Source organism: Stenella coeruleoalba (assembly GCF_951394435.1).
Source record: "Stenella coeruleoalba genome assembly, contig: scaffold_34, whole genome shotgun sequence".
NCBI classification, from domain to species: Eukaryota; Metazoa; Chordata; class Mammalia; order Artiodactyla; family Delphinidae; genus Stenella; species Stenella coeruleoalba.
This window is the reverse complement of record NW_027646159.1, coordinates 2,988,723-3,006,072: the sequence shown is the minus strand read 5'-3', so window position 1 is coordinate 3,006,072 and position 17,350 is coordinate 2,988,723. Positions and strand designations below refer to the sequence as shown.

General features: G+C 43.8%; 1 long non-coding RNA gene across 11 annotated transcripts in view; it reads right to left on the bottom strand.

Annotated features, from left to right (window-relative positions):
- The window catches only part of LOC307181295, a 1,377,052-nt gene that overhangs the window by 545,402 nt on the left and 814,300 nt on the right, over window positions 1-17,350 (bottom strand). The window contains exon 1 of one of the 11 annotated variants that reach the window (XR_013826367.1): window positions 12,157-12,182. The exons of 9 other annotated variants lie outside the window; for them this stretch is intronic. This is a non-coding gene — a long non-coding RNA (uncharacterized lncRNA). Of the gene's footprint in view, window positions 1-11,199; window positions 11,254-12,156; window positions 12,183-17,350 lie in introns of those variants that run through there. One more of the 11 variants, XR_013826368.1, reaches the window with a different exon arrangement.

Genomic DNA, 17,350 nt, shown 5'->3' with positions numbered 1-17,350 from the left:
TAGAGTATGATCAACCATGTGATCGGGAGACGTGTTCAAATATGTCTCAGTTTTCGTACCCTGGTACTCGGGTGCAACATTCCAGACGCTTTACTAACACTCTCCCGACTTGGAGAGTCAGTCCCTTTAACCTCCTGTTTGGCCCACTTTGCAATTTCTGTGGAAGATGAACAGGAATAGTGAGAACCAATGAGAGGCTAGCTGGAGGTGTCTGGACGGGCAAATTTAACTCTCATTTCCCACCAGGAAGAGGAATTAACCAAAGGCACAGCGTGCCGTGCCGGAACCAGATTAGGGCCTGAAGCCATCCTGCGGTGTTGCGGCCAGCTCAAAAGAAAGCGAGTTGAAGAAAGGAGCTCAGGGACACTGTAATTCACAAACCTGCAGAGTTATAAATGACAGCTATCGTCCAAAAATAGACTGAAGTAAGGCTGCCAAGAGGACTTGAAAGCGGGGCAGAATTGCAGGAAACCGATTTCAGGAGGTAGACTGGAATTGCATTGAAAGCATAGGAAAAGAGGCAGAACGTCCACAATGATGCACTTGGCCAAAAAGGGCGTATGCGTTTTTTCCTGAATATATTCAGGAAAAAACGCATACGCCCTTTTTGGCCAACCAAGCAAGCTTGCAAAGGAAATCTGCACTACAATGAAGTCTCAGTTCCCCCTGGTTAAATTGGCCATCTGAAAAAAGTGTAAAATCCAGAAAGGCAGGACAGGCCATGGAGAACTGGGAGGCTTGTTATGCTGATGGGCGGGATGTAAATTGCCAACAACCACTGTGGAGAAGTGTATGGTGTTTCCTGAAACATCTAAAAAACAAAGCAACAGAGCCTAGGGCACTGCCACTTATGGTCCTATAGCTTAGGGAAATTAAAATCAAAAAGACACAGCCACCCCAAAGTTTGGGACGCCTCTGTTTACAAGAACCTCGTTTACAGTACAAGTTCAACATCGCAGAAAGTGAAAAATGGATAAAGAAGTTGTGGTATTTACTTACAAAGCAATATCACTCAGCAATGAAATCTGTGTCATCAGGCCCTTAGCAGCACAATGAGTGGATTCAGGTATGATGATTCTAACTGAAATAAGTCACACAGAAAAAGAAACATCATAAGATATCAGTAATACACGGAATGTAAACTTGGCTACACAGGAACTGAATTACAGAACAGAACAGGGTCTCAAATTTAGAAAACCAACTTATGCTTGCTTAAGGGTAAAGGTGAGTTGGGGTGCTGCATAAAACCAGAGATTGAAATGAGCACAGATAAAGTTCCTTAAGTCAAATATGGAATAGACAAGAGCTACTCCTTGCTCAACGAAATGGACTCAACACCGCATATTAAACGCCTAAGAATGTACCTGACTAGTAAGTATCTTAAAACCTATGGATTGCTATGTCTCTGAAAGAGAATCAAGCATGTGTACAGGGGCATAAACGCAGCAGTGATAGGATTGGAGAGGTTCGGTGAGCAAATGAAGACCCTTTGAAGTCATATTGCATGGTATCCATTAAACGGGTCTCAACTCTCCAGGTTTAAGGTATTCTTCCTTCAGCTAAAACATGCATGCGGAACCCAAGTATGATCAACCATGTGAACGGGAGACGTGTTCAAATATGTCTCAGTTTTCCTCCCCTGGTACTCGGGTGCAATATTCCAGACGCTTTACTAACACTCTCCCCACTTGGAGAGTCAGCGCCTTTAACCTCCTGTTTGGCCCAGTTTGCAATTTCTGTGGAAGATGAACAGGAATAGCGAGAACCAATGAGAGGCTAGCTGGAGGTGTCTGGACGGGCAAATTTAACTCTCATTTCCCACCAGGAAGAGGAAATAACCAAAGGCTCAGCGTGCCGTACCGAAACCAGATTAGGGCCTGAAGCCATCCTGCGGTGTTGCGGCCAGCTCAAAAGAAAGCGAGTTGAAGAGAGGAGCTCAGGGGCACTGTAATTCACAAACCTGCAGAGTTATAAATGACAGCTATCGTCCAAAAATAGACTGAAGTAAGGCTGCCAAGAGGACTTGAAAGCGGGGCAGAATTGCAGGAAACCGATTTCAGGAGGTAGACTGGAATTGCATTGAAAGCATAGGAAAAGAGGCAGAACGTCCACAATGATGCACTTGGCCAAAAAGGGCGTATGCGTTTTTTCCTGAATATATTCAGGAAAAAACGCATACGCCCTTTTTGGCCAACCAAGCAAGCTTGCAAAGGAAATCTGCACTACAATGAAGTCTCACTTCCCCCCGGTCAAAAGGGCCATCTGAAAAAAGTGTAAAATCCAGAAAGGCAAGACAGGCCATGGAGAACTGGGAACCTTGTTATGCTGATGGGCGGGATGTAAATTGCCAACAACCACTGTGGAGAAGTGTATGGTGTTTCCTGAAACATCTAAAAAACAAAGCAACAGAGCCTAGGGCACTGCCACTTATGGTCCTATAGCTTAGGGAAATTAAAATCAAAAAGACACAGCCACCCCAAAGTTTGGGACGCCTCTGTTTACAAGAACCTCGTTTACAGTACAAGTTCAACATCGCAGAAAGTGAAAAGTGGATAAAGAAGTTGTGGTATTTACTTACAAAGCAATATCACTCAGCAATGAAATCTGTGTCATCAGGCCCTTAGCAGCACAATGAGTGGATTCAGGTATGATGATTCTAACTGAAATAAGTCACACAGAAGAAGAAACATCATAAGATATCAGTAATACACGGAATGTAAACTTGGCTACACAGGAACTGAATTACAGAACAGAACAGGGTCTCAAATTTAGAAAACCAACTTATGCTTGCTTAAGGGTAAAGGTGAGTTGGGGTGCTGCATAAAACCAGAGATTGAAATGAGCACAGATAAAGTTCCTTAAGTCAAAAAATATTTCCTGAATATATTCAGGAAAAAACGCATACGCCCTTTTTGGCCAACCAAGCAAGCTTGCAAAGGAAATCTGCACTGCAATGAAGTCTCACTTCCCCCCGGTCAAAAGGGCCATCTGAAAAAAGTGTAAAATCCAGAAAGGCAGGACAGGCCATGGAGAACTGGGAGTCTTGTTATGCTGATGGGCGGGATGTAAATTGCCAACAACCACTCGGGAGAAGTGTATGGTGTTTCCTGAAACATCTAAAAAACAAAGCAACAGAACCTAGGGCACTTCCACTTATGGTCCTATAGCTTAGGGAATTTAAAATCAAAAAGACACAGCCACCCCAAAGTTTGGAACGGCTCTGTTTACAAGAACCTCGTTTACAGTACAAGTTCAACATCGCAGAAAGTGAAAAATGGATAAAGAAGTTGTGGTATTTACTTACAAAGCAATATCACTCAGCAATGAAATCTGTGTCATCAGGCCCTTAGCAGCACAATGAGTGGATTCAGGTATGATGATTCTAACTGAAATAAGTCACACAGAAAAAGAAACATCATAAGATATCAGTAATACACGGAATGGAAACTTGGCTACACAGGAACTGAATTACAGAACAGAACAGGGTCTCAAATTTAGAAAACCAACTTATTCTTGCTTAAGGGTAAAGGTGAGTTGGGGTGCTGCATAAAACCAGAGATTGAAATGAGCACAGATAAAGTTCCTTAAGCCAAATATGGAATAGACAAGAGCTACTCCTTGCTCAACGAAATGGACTCAACACCCCGTATTAAACGCCTAAGAATGTACCTGACTAGTAAGTATCTTAAAACCTATGGATTGCTATGTCTCCGAAAGAGAATCAAGCATGTGTACAGGGGCATAAACGCAGCAGTGATAGGATTGGAGAGGTTCGGTGAGCAAATGAAGACCCTTTGAAGTCATATTGCATGGTACCCATTACACGGGTCTCAACTCTCCAGGTTTAAGGTATTCTTCCTTCAGCTAAAACATGCATGCGGAACCCAAGTATGATCAACCATGTGAACGGGAGACGTGTTCAAATATGTCTCAGTTTTCCTCCCCTGGTACTCGGGTGCAATATTCCAGACGCTTTACTAACACTCTCCCCACTTGGAGAGTCAGCGCCTTTAACCTCCTGTTTGGCCCAGTTTGCAATTTCTGTGGAAGATGAACAGGAATAGCGAGAACCAATGAGAGGCTAGCTGGAGGTGTCTGGACGGGCAAATTTAACTCTCATTTCCCACCAGGAAGAGGAAATAACCAAAGGCTCAGCGTGCCGTACCGAAACCAGATTAGGGCCTGAAGCCATCCTGCGGTGTTGCGGCCAGCTCAAAAGAAAGCGAGTTGAAGAGAGGAGCTCAGGGGCACTGTAATTCACAAACCTGCAGAGTTATAAATGACAGCTATCGTCCAAAAATAGACTGAAGTAAGGCTGCCAAGAGGACTTGAAAGCGGGGCAGAATTGCAGGAAACCGATTTCAGGAGGTAGACTGGAATTGCATTGAAAGCATAGGAAAAGAGGCAGAACGTCCACAATGATGCACTTGGCCAAAAAGGGCGTATGCGTTTTTTCCTGAATATATTCAGGAAAAAACGCATACGCCCTTTTTGGCCAACCAAGCAAGCTTGCAAAGGAAATCTGCACTACAATGAAGTCTCACTTCACCCCGGTCAAAAGGGCCATCTGAAAAAAGTGTAAAATCCAGAAAGGCAAGACAGGCCATGGAGAACTGGGAACCTTGTTATGCTGATGGGCGGGATGTAAATTGCCAACAACCACTGTGGAGAAGTGTATGGTGTTTCCTGAAACATCTAAAAAACAAAGCAACAGAGCCTAGGGCACTGCCACTTATGGTCCTATAGCTTAGGGAAATTAAAATCAAAAAGACACAGCCACCCCAAAGTTTGGGACGCCTCTGTTTACAAGAACCTCGTTTACAGTACAAGTTCAACATCGCAGAAAGTGAAAAGTGGATAAAGAAGTTGTGGTATTTACTTACAAAGCAATATCACTCAGCAATGAAATTTGTGTCATCAGGCCCTTAGCAGCACAATGAGTGGATTCAGGTATGATGATTCTAACTGAAATAAGTCACACAGAAGAAGAAACATCATAAGATATCAGTAATACACGGAATGTAAACTTGGCTACACAGGAACTGAATTACAGAACAGAACAGGGTCTCAAATTTAGAAAACCAACTTATGCTTGCTTAAGGGTAAAGGTGAGTTGGGGTGCTGCATAAAACCAGAGATTGAAATGAGCACAGATAAAGTTCCTTAAGTCAAATATGGAATAGACAAGAGCTACTCCTTGCTCAATGAAATGGACTCAACACCGCATATTAAACGCCTAAGAATGTACCTGACTAGTAAGTATCGTAAAACCTATGGATTGCTATGTCTCCAAAAGAGAATCAAGCATGTGTACAGGGGCATAAACGCAGCAGTGATAGGATTGGAGAGGTTCGGTGAGCAAATGAAGACCCTTTGAAGTCATATTGCATGGTACCCATTACACGGGTCTCAACTCTCCAGGTTTAAGGTATTCTTCCTTCAGCTAAAACATGCATGTGGAACCCAAGTATGATCAACCATGTGAACGGGAGACGTGTTCAAATATGTCTCAGTTTTCCTCCCCTGGTACTCGGGTGCAACATTCCAGACGCTTTACTAACACTCTCCCCACTTGGAGAGTCAGCGCCTTTAAACTCCTGTTTGGCCCAGTTTGCAATTTCTGCGGAAGATGAACAGGAATAGCGAGAACCAATGAGAGGCTAGCTGGAGGTGTCTGGACGGGCAAATTTAACTCTCATTTCCCACCAGGAAGAGGAAATAACCAAAGGCTCAGCGTGTCGTACTGGAACCAGATTAGGGCCTGAAGCCATCCTGCGGTGTTGCGGCCAGCTCAAAAGAAAGCGAGTTGAAGAAAGGAGCTCAGGGGCACTGTAATTCACAAACCTGCAGAGTTATAAATGACAGCTATCGTCCAAAAATAGACTGAAGTAAGGCTGCCAAGAGGACTTGAAAGTGGGGCAGAATTGCAGGAAACCGATTTCAGGAGGTAGACTGGAATTGCATTGAAAGCATAGGAAAAGAGGCAGAACGTCCACAATGATGCACTTGGCCAAAAAGGGCGTATGCGTTTTTTCCTGAATATATTCAGGAAAAAACGCATACGCCCTTTTTGGCCAACCAAGCAAGCTTGCAAAGGAAATCTGCACTACAATGAAGTCTCACTTCCCCCCGGTCAAAAGGGCCATCTGAAAAAAGTGTAAAATCTAGAAAGGCAGGACAGGCCATGGAGAACTGGGAGCCTTGTTATGCTGATGGGCGGGAAGTAAATTGCCAACAACCACTCGGGAGAAGTGTATGGTGTTTCCTGAAACATCTAAAAAACAAAGCAACAGAGCCTAGGGCACTGCCACTTATGGTCCTATAGCTTAGGGAAATTAAAATCAAAAAGACACAGCCACCCCACAGTTTGGGACGCCTCTGTTTACAAGAACCTCATTTACAGTACAGGTTCAACATCGCAGAAAGTGAAAAATGGATAAAGAAGTTGTGGTATTTACTTACAAAGCAATATCACTCAGCAATGAAATCTGTGTCATCAGGCCCTTAGCAGCACAATGAGTGGATTCAGGTATGATGATTCTAACTGAAATAAGTCACACAGAAAAAGAAACATCATAAGATATCAGTAATACACGGAATGTAAACTTGGCTACACAGGAACTGAATTACAGAACAGAACAGGGTCTCAAATTTAGAAAACCAACTTATGCTTGCTTAAGGGTAAAGGTGAGTTGGGGTGCTGCATAAAACCAGAGATTGAAATGAGCACAGATAAAGTTCCTTAAGTCAAATATGGAATAGACAAGAGCTACTCCTTGCTCAACGAAATGGACTCAACACCGCATATTAAACGCCTAAGAATGTACCTGACTAGTAAGTATCGTAAAACCTATGGATTGCTATGTCTCCAAAAGAGAATCAAGCATGTGTACAGGGGCATAAACGCAGCAGTGATAGGATTGGAGAGGTTCGGTGAGCAAATGAAGACCCTTTGAAGTCATATTGCATGGTTCGCATTACACGGGTCTCAACTATCCATGTTTAAGGTATTCTTCCTTCAGCTAAAACATGCATGTGGAACCCAAGTATGATGAACCATGTGAACGGGAGACGTGTTCAAATATGTCTCAGTTTTCCTCCCCTGGTACTCGGGTGCAACATTCCAGACGCTTTACTAACACTCTCCCCACTTGGAGAGTCAGCGCCTTTAACCTCCTGTTTGGCCCAGTTTGCAATTTCTGTGGAAGATGAACAGGAATAGCGAGAACCAATGAGAGGCTAGCTGGAGGTGTCTGGACGGGCAAATTTAACTCTCATTTCCCACCAGGAAGAGGAAATAACCAAAGGCTCAGCGTGCCGTACCGGAACCAGATTAGGGCCTGAAGCCATCCTGCGGTGTTGCGGCCAGCTCAAAAGAAAGCGAGTTGAAGAAAGGAGCTCAGGGGCACTGTAATTCACAAACCTGCAGAGTTATAAATGACAGCTATCGTCCAAAAATAGACTGAAGTAAGGCTGCCAAGAGGACTTGAAAGCGGGGCAGAATTGCAGGAAACCGATTTCAGGAGGTAGACTGGAATTGCATTGAAAGCATAGGAAAAGAGGCAGAACGTCCACAATGATGCACTTGGCCAAAAAGGGCGTATGCGTTTTTTCCTGAATATATTCAGGAAAAAACGCATACGCCCTTTTTGGCCAACCAAGCAAGCTTGCAAAGGAAATCTGCACTACAATGAAGTCTCACTTCTCCCCGGTCAAAAGGGCCATCTGAAAAAAGTGTAAAATCCAGAAAGGCAGGACAGGCCATGGAGAACTGGGAGCCTTGTTATGCTGATGGGCGGGATGTAAATTGCCAACAAGCACTCTGGAGAAGTGTATGGTGTTTCCTGAAACATCTAAAAAACAAAGCAACAGAACCTAGGGCACTTCCACTTATGGTCCTATAGCTTAGGGAAATTAAAATCAAAAAGACACAGCCACCCCAAAGTTTGGAACGGCTCTGTTTACAAGAACCTCGTTTACAGTACAAGTTCAACATCGCAGAAAGTGAAAAATGGATAAAGAAGTTGTGGTATTTACTTACAAAGCAATATCACTCAGCAATGAAATCTGTGTCATCAGGCCATTAGCAGCACAATGAGTGGATTCAGGTATGATGATTCTAACTGAAATAAGTCACACAGAAAAAGAAACATCATAAGATATCAGTAATACACGGAATGTAAACTTGGCTACACAGGAACTGAATTACAGAACAGAACAGGGTCTCAAATTTAGAAAACCAACTTATGCTTGCTTAAGGGGAAAGGTGAGTTGGGGTGCTGCATAAAACCAGAGATTGAAATGAGCACAGATAAAGTTCCTTAAGTCAAATATGGAATAGACAAGAGCTACTCCTTGCTCAACGAAATGGACTCAACACCGCATATTAAACGCCTAAGAATGTACCTGACTAGTAAGTATCTTAAAACCTATGGATTGCTATGTCTCTGAAAGAGAATCAAGCATGTGTACAGGGGCATAAACGCAGCAGTGATAGGATTGGAGAGGTTCGGTGAGCAAATGAAGACCCTTTGAAGTCATATTGCATGGTACCCATTACACGGGTCTCAACTCTCCAGGTTTAAGGTATTCTTCCTTCAGCTAAAACATGCATGCGGAACCCAAGTATGATCAACCATGTGAACGGGAGACGTGTTCAAATATGTCTCAGTTTTCCTCCCCTGGTACTCGGGTGCAATATTCCAGACGCTTTACTAACACTCTCCCCACTTGGAGAGTCAGCGCCTTTAACCTCCTGTTTGGCCCAGTTTGCAATTTCTGTGGAAGATGAACAGGAATAGCGAGAACCAATGAGAGGCTAGCTGGAGGTGTCTAGACGGGCAAATTTAACTCTCATTTCCCACCAGGAAGAGGAAATAACCAAAGGCTCAGCGTGCCGTACCGAAACCAGATTAGGGCCTGAAGCCATCCTGCGGTGTTGCGGCCAGCTCAAAAGAAAGCGAGTTGAAGAGAGGAGCTCAGGGGCACTGTAATTCACAAACCTGCAGAGTTATAAATGACAGCTATCGTCCAAAAATAGACTGAAGTAAGGCTGCCAAGAGGACTTGAAAGCGGGGCAGAATTGCAGGAAACCGATTTCAGGAGGTAGACTGGAATTGCATTGAAAGCATAGGAAAAGAGGCAGAACGTCCACAATGATGCACTTGGCCAAAAAGGGCGTATGCGTTTTTTCCTGAATATATTCAGGAAAAAACGCATACGCCCTTTTTGGCCAACCAAGCAACCTTGCAAAGGAAATCTGCACTACAATGAAGTCTCACTTCCCCCCAGTCAAAAGGGCCATCTGAAAAAAGTGTAAAATCCAGAAAGGCAAGACAGGCCATGGAGAACTGGGAACCTTGTTATGCTGATGGGCGGGATGTAAATTGCCAACAACCACTGTGGAGAAGTGTATGGTGTTTCCTGAAACATCTAAAAAACAAAGCAACAGAGCCTAGGGCACTTCCACTTATGGTCCTATAGCTTAGGGAAATTAAAATCAAAAAGACACAGCCACCCCAAAGTTTGGGACGCCTCTGTTTACAAGAACCTCGTTTACAGTACAAGTTCAACATCGCAGAAAGTGAAAAGTGGATAAAGAAGTTGTGGTATTTACTTACAAAGCAATATCACTCAGCAATGAAATCTGTGTCATCAGGCCCTTAGCAGCACAATGAGTGGATTCAGGTATGATGATTCTAACTGAAATAAGTCACACAGAAGAAGAAACATCATAAGATATCAGTAATACACGGAATGTAAACTTGGCTACACAGGAACTGAATTACAGAACAGAACAGGGTCTCAAATTTAGAAAACCAACTTATGCTTGCTTAAGGGTAAAGGTGAGTTGGGGTGCTGCATAAAACCAGAGATTGAAATGAGCACAGATAAAGTTCCTTAAGTCAAATATGGAATAGACAAGAGCTACTCCTTGCTCAATGAAATGGACTCAACACCGCATATTAAACGCCTAAGAATGTACCTGACTAGTAAGTATCGTAAAACCTATGGATTGCTATGTCTCCAAAAGAGAATCAAGCATGTGTACAGGGGCATAAACGCAGCAGTGATAGGATTGGAGGGGTTCGGTGAGCAAATGAAGACCCTTTGAAGTCATATTGCATGGTACCCATTACACGGGTCTCAACTCTCCAGGTTTAAGGTATTCTTCCTTCAGCTAAAACATGCATGTGGAACCCAAGTATGATCAACCATGTGAACGGGAGACGTGTTCAAATATGTCTCAGTTTTCCTCCCCTGGTACTCGGGTGCAACATTCCAGACGCTTTACTAACACTCTCCCCACTTGGAGAGTCAGCGCCTTTAACCTCCTGTTTGGCCCAGTTTGCAATTTCTGCGGAAGATGAACAGGAATAGCGAGAACCAATGAGAGGCTAGCTGGAGGTGTCTGGACGGGCAAATTTAACTCTCATTTCCCACCAGGAAGAGGAAATAACCAAAGGCTCAGCGTGCCGTACTGGAACCAGATTAGGGCCTGAAGCCATCCTGCGGTGTTGCGGCCAGCTCAAAAGAAAGCGAGTTGAAGAAAGGAGCTCAGGGGCACTGTAATTCACAAACCTGCAGAGTTATAAATGACAGCTATCGTCCAAAAATAGACTGAAGTAAGGCTGCCAAGAGGACTTGAAAGTGGGGCAGAATTGCAGGAAACCGATTTCAGGAGGTAGACTGGAATTGCATTGAAAGCATAGGAAAAGAGGCAGAACGTCCACAATGATGCACTTGGCCAAAAAGGGCGTATGCGTTTTTTCCTGAATATATTCAGGAAAAAACGCATACGCCCTTTTTGGCCAACCAAGCAAGCTTGCAAAGGAAATCTGCACTACAATGAAGTCTCACTTCCCCCCGGTCAAAAGGGCCATCTGAAAAAAGTGTAAAATCCAGAAAGGCAGGACAGGCCATGGAGAACTGGGAGCCTTGTTATGCTGATGGGCGGGATGTAAATTGCCAACAACCACTCGGGAGAAGTGTATGGTGTTTCCTGAAACATCTAAAAAACAAAGCAACAGAACCTAGGGTACTTCCACTTATGGTCCTATAGCTTAGGGAAATTAAAATCAAAAAGACACAGCCACCCCAAAGTTTGGAACGGCTCTGTTTACAAGAACCTCGTTTACAGTACAAGTTCAACATCGCAGAAAGTGAAAAATGGATAAAGAAGTTGTGGTATTTACTTACAAAGCAATATCACTCAGCAATGAAATCTGTGTCATCAGGCCCTAAGCAGCACAATGAGTGGATTCAGGTATGATGATTCTAACTGAAATAAGTCACACAGAAAAAGAAACATCATAAGATATCAGTAATACACAGAATGTAAACTTGGCTACACAGGAACTGAATTACAGAACAGAACAGGGTCTCAAATTTAGAAAACCAACTTATGCTTGCTTAAGGGTAAAGGTGAGTTGGGGTGCTGCATAAAACCAGAGATTGAAATGAGCACAGATAAAGTTCCTTAAGTCAAATATGGAATAGACAAGAGCTACTCCTTGCTCAACGAAATGGACTCAACACCGCATATTAAACGCCTAAGAATGTACCTGACTAGTAAGTATCTTAAAACCTATGGATTGCTATGTCTCCGAAAGAGAATCAAGCATGTGTACAGGGGCATAAACGCAGCAGTGATAGGATTGGAGAGGTTCGGTGAGCAAATGAAGACCCTTTGAAGTCATATTGCATGGTACCCATTACACGGGTCTTAACTCTCCAGGTTTAAGGTATTCTTCCTTCAGCTAAAACATGCATGTGGAACCCAAGTATGATCAACCATGTGAACGGGAGACGTGTTCAAATATGTCTCAGTTTTCCTCCCCTGGTACTCGGGTGCAACACTCCAGACGCTTCACTAACACTCTCCCCACTTGGAGAGTCAGCGCCTTTAACCTCCTGTTTGGCCCAGTTTGCAATTTCTCCGGAAGATGAACAGGAATAGCGAGAACCAATGAGAGGCTAGCTGGAGGTGTCTGGACGGGCAAATTTAACTCTCATTTCCCACCAGGAAGAGGAAATAACCAAAGGCTCAGCGTGCCGTACCGGAACCAGATAAGGGCCTGAAGCCATCCTGCGGTGTTGCGGCCAGCTCAAAAGAAAGCGAGTTGAAGAAAGGAGGTCAGGGGCACTGTAATTCACAAAACTGCAGAGTTATAAATGACAGCTATCGTCCAAAAATAGACTGAAGTAAGGCTGCCAAGAGGACTTGAAAGCGGGGCAGAATTGCAGGAAACCGATTTCAGGAGGTAGACTGGAATTGCATTGAAAGCATAGGAAAAGAGGCAGAACGTCCACAATGATGCACTTGGCCAAAAAGGGCGTATGCGTTTTTTCCTGAATATATTCAGGAAAAAACGCATACGCCCTTTTTGGCCAACCAAGCAAGCTTGCAAAGGAAATCTGCACTACAATGAAGTCTCACTTCCCCCCGGTCAAAAGGGCCATCTGAAAAAAGTGTAAAATCCAGAAAGGCAAGACAGGCCATGGAGAATTGGGAGCCTTGTTATGCTGATGGGTGGGATGTAAATTGCCAACAACCACTGTGGAGAAGTGTATGGTGTTTCCTGAAACATCTAAAAAACAAAGCAACAGAGCCTAGGGCACTGCCACTTATGGTGCTATAGCTTAGGGAAATTAAAATCAAAAAGACACAGCCACCCCAATGTTTGGGACGCCTCTGTTTACAAGAACCTCGTTTACAGTACAAGTTCAACATCGCAGAAAGTGAAAAATGGATAAAGAAGTTGTGGTATTTACTTACGAAGCAATATCACTCAGCAATGAAATCTGTGTCATCAGGCCCTTAGCAGCACAATGAGTGGATTCAGGTATGATGATTCTAACTGAAATAAGTCACACAGAAAAAGAAACATCATAAGATATCAGTAATACACGGAATGTAAACTTGGCTACACAGGAACTGAATTACAGAACAGAACAGGGTCTCAAATTTAGAAAACCAACTTATGCTTGCTTAAGGGTAAAGGTGAGTTGGGGTGCTGCATAAAACCAGAGATTGAAATGAGCACAGATAAAGTTCCTTAAGTCAAATATGGAATAGACAAGAGCTACTCCTTGCTCAACGAAATGGACTCAACACCGCATATTAAACGCCTAAGAATGTACCTGACTAGTAAGTATCGTAAAACCTATGGATTGCTATGTCTCCAAAAGAGAATCAAGCATGTGTACAGGGGCATAAACGCAGCAGTGATAGGATTGGAGAGGTTCGGTGAGCAAATGAAGACCCTTTGAAGTCATATTGCATGGTACCCATTACACGGGTCTCAACTATCCATGTTTAAGGTATTCTTCCTTCAGCTAAAACATGCATGTGGAACCCAAGTATGATGAACCATGTGAACGGGAGACGTGTTCAAATATGTCTCAGTTTTCCTCCCCTGGTACTCGGGTGCAACATTCCAGACGCTTTACTAACACTCTCCCCACTTGGAGAGTCAGCGCCTTTAACCTCCTGTTTGGCACAGTTTGCAATTTCTGCGGAAGATGAACAGGAATAGCGAGAACCAATGAGAGGCTAGCTGGAGGTGTCTGGACGGGCAAATTTAACTCTCATTTCCCACCAGGAAGAGGAAATAACCAAAGGCTCAGCGTGCCGTACCGGAACCAGATTAGGGCCTGAAGCCATCCTGCGGTGTTGCGGCCAGCTCAAAAGAAAGCGAGTTGAAGAAAGGAGCTCAGGGGCACTGTAATTCACAAACCTGCAGAGTTATAAATGACAGCTATCGTCCAAAAATAGACTGAAGTAAGGCTGCCAAGAGGACTTGAAAGCGGGGCAGAATTGCAGGAAACCGATTTCAGGAGGTAGACTGGAATTGCATTGAAAGCATAGGAAAAGAGGCAGAACGTCCACAATGATGCACTTGGCCAAAAAGGGCGTATGCGTTTTTTCCTGAATATATTCAGGAAAAAACGCATACGCCCTTTTTGGCCAACCAAGCAAGCTTGCAAAGGAAATCTGCACTACAATGAAGTCTCACTTCCCGCCGGTCAAAAGGGTCATCTGAAAAAAGTGTAAAATCCAGAAAGGAAGGACAGGCCATGGAGAACTGGGAGCCTTGTTATGTTGATGGGCGGGATGTAAATTGCCAACAATCACTTGGGAGAAGTGTATGGTGTTTCCTGAAACATCTAAAAAACAAAGCAACAGAACCTAGGGCACTTCCACTTATGGTCCTATAGCTTAGGGAAATTAAAATCAAAAAGACACAGCCACCCCAAAGTTTGGAACGGCTCTGTTTACAAGAACCTCGTTTACAGTACAAGTTCAACATCGCAGAAAGTGAAAAATGGAGAAAGAAGTTGTGGTATTTACTTACAAAGCAATATCACTCAGCAATGAAATCTGTGTCATCAGGCCCTTAGCAGCACAATGAGTGGATTCAGGTATGATGATTCTAACTGAAATAAGTCACACAGAAAAAGAAACATCATAAGATATCAGTAATACACGGAATGGAAACTTGGCTACACAGGAACTGAATTACAGAACAGAACAGGGTCTCAAATTTAGAAAACCAACTTATGCTTGCTTAAGGGTAAAGGTGAGTTGGGGTGCTGCATAAAACCAGAGATTGAAATGAGCACAGATAAAGTTCCTTAAGTCAAATATGGAATAGACAAGAGCTACTCCTTGCTCAACGAAATGGACTCAACACCGCATATTAAACGCCTAAGAATGTACCTGACTAGTAAGTATCGTAAAACCTATGGATTGCTATGTCTCCAAAAGAGAATCAAGCATGTGTACAGGGGCATAAACGCAGCAGTGATAGGATTGGAGAGGTTCGGTGAGCAAATGAAGACCCTTTGAAGTCATATTGCATGGTACCCATTACACGGGTCTCAACTATCCATGTTTAAGGTATTCTTCCTTCAGCTAAAACATGCATGTGGAACCCAAGTATGATCAACCATGTGAACGGGAGACGTGTTCAAATATGTCTCAGTTTTCCTCCCCTGGTACTCGGGTGCAACATTCCAGACGCTTTACTAACACTCTCCCCACTTGGAGAGTCAGCGCCTTTAACCTCCTGTTTGGCACAGTTTGCAATTTCTGCGGAAGATGAACAGGAATAGCGAGAACCAATGAGAGGCTAGCTGGAGGTGTCTGGACGGGCAAATTTAACTCTCATTTCCCACCAGGAAGAGGAAATAACCAAAGGCTCAGCGTGCCGTACCGGAACCAGATTAGGGCCTGAAGCCATCCTGCGGTGTTGCGGCCAGCTCAAAAGAAAGCGAGTTGAAGAAAGGAGCTCAGGGGCACTGTAATTCACAAACCTGCAGAGTTATAAATGACAGCTATCGTCCAAAAATAGACTGAAGTAAGGCTGCCAAGAGGACTTGAAAGCGGGGCAGAATTGCAGGAAACCGATTTCAGGAGGTAGACTGGAATTGCATTGAAAGCATAGGAAAAGAGGCAGAACGTCCACAATGATGCACTTGGCCAAAAAGGGCGTATGCGTTTTTTCCTGAATATATTCAGGAAAAAACGCATACGCCCTTTTTGGCCAACCAAGCAAGCTTGCAAAGGAAATCTGCACTACAATGAAGTCTCAGTTCCCCCCGGTCAAATTGGCCATCTGAAAAAAGTGTAAAATCCAGAAAGGCAGGACAGGCCATGGAGAACTGGGAGGCTTGTTATGCTGATGGGCGGGATGTAAATTGCCAACAGACACTCGGGAGAAGTGTATGGTGTTTCCTGAAACATCTAAAAAACAAAGCAACAGAGCCTAGGGCACTGCCACTTATGGTCCTATAGCTTAGGGAAATTAAAATCAAAAAGACACAGCCACCCCAAAGTTTGGGTCGCCTCTGTTTACAAGAACCTCGTTTACAGTACAAGTTCAACATCGCAGAAAGTGAAAAATGGATAAAGAAGTTGTGGTATTTACTTACAAAGCAATATCACTCAGCAATGAAATCTGTGTCATCAGGCCCTTAGCAGCACAATGAGTGGATTCAGGTATGATGATTCTAACTGAAATAAGTCACACAGAAAAAGAAACATCATAAGATATCAGTAATACACGGAATGTAAACTTGGCTACACAGGAACTGAATTACAGAACAGAACAGGGTCTCAAATTTAGAAAACCAACTTATGCTTGCTTAAGGGTAAAGGTGAGTTGGGGTGCTGCATAAAACCAGAGATTGAAATGAGCACAGATAAAGTTCCTTAAGTCAAATATGGAATAGACAAGAGCTACTCCTTGTTCAACGAAATGGACTCAACACCGCATATTAAACGCCTAAGAATGTACCTGACTAGTAAGTATCGTAAAACCTATGGGTTGCTATGTCTCCAAAAGAGAATCAAGCATGTGTACAGGGGCATAAACGCAGCAGTGATAGGATTGGAGAGGTTCGGTGAGCAAATGAAGACCCTTTGAAGTCATATTGCATGGTACCCATTACACGGGTCTCAACTCTCCAGGTTTAAGGTATTCTTCCTTCAGCTAAAACATGCATGTGGAACCCAAGTATGATGAACCATGTGAACGGGAGACGTGTTCAAATATGTCTCAGTTTTCCTCCCCTGGTACTCGGGTGCAACATTTCAGACGCTTTACTAACACTCTCCCCACTTGGAGAGTCAGTGCCTTTAACCTCCTGTTTGGCCCAGTTTGCAATTTCTGCGGAAGATGAACAGGAATAGCGAGAACCAATGAGAGGCTAGCTGGAGGTGTCTGGACGGGCAAATTTAACTCTCATTTCCCACCAGGAAGAGGAATTAACCAAAGGCTCAGCGTGCCGTGCCGGAACCAGATTAGGGCCTGAAGCCATCCTGCGGTGTTGCGGCCAGCTCAAAAGAAAGCGAGTTGAAGAAAGGAGCTCAGGGGCACTGTAATTCACAAACCTGCAGAGTTATAAATGACAGCTATCGTCCAAAAATAGACTGAAGTAAGGCTGCCAAGAGGACTTGAAAGCGGGGCAGAATTGCAGGAAACCGATTTCAGGAGGTAGACTGGAATTGCATTGAAAGCATAGGAAAAGAGGCAGAACGTCCACAATGATGCACTTGGCCAAAAAGGGCGTATGCGTTTTTTCCTGAATATATTCAGGAAAAAACGCATACGCCCTTTTTGGCCAACCAAGCAAGCTTGCAAAGGAAATCTGCACTACAATGAAGTCTCACTTCCCCCCGGTCAAAAGGGCCATCTGAAAAAAGTGTAAAATCCAGAAAGGCAGGACAGGCCATGGAGAACTGGGAGCCTTGTTATGCTGATGGGCGGGATGTAAATTGCCAACAAGCACTCTGGAGAAGTGTATGGTGTTTCCTGAAACATCTAAAAAACAAAGCAACAGAACC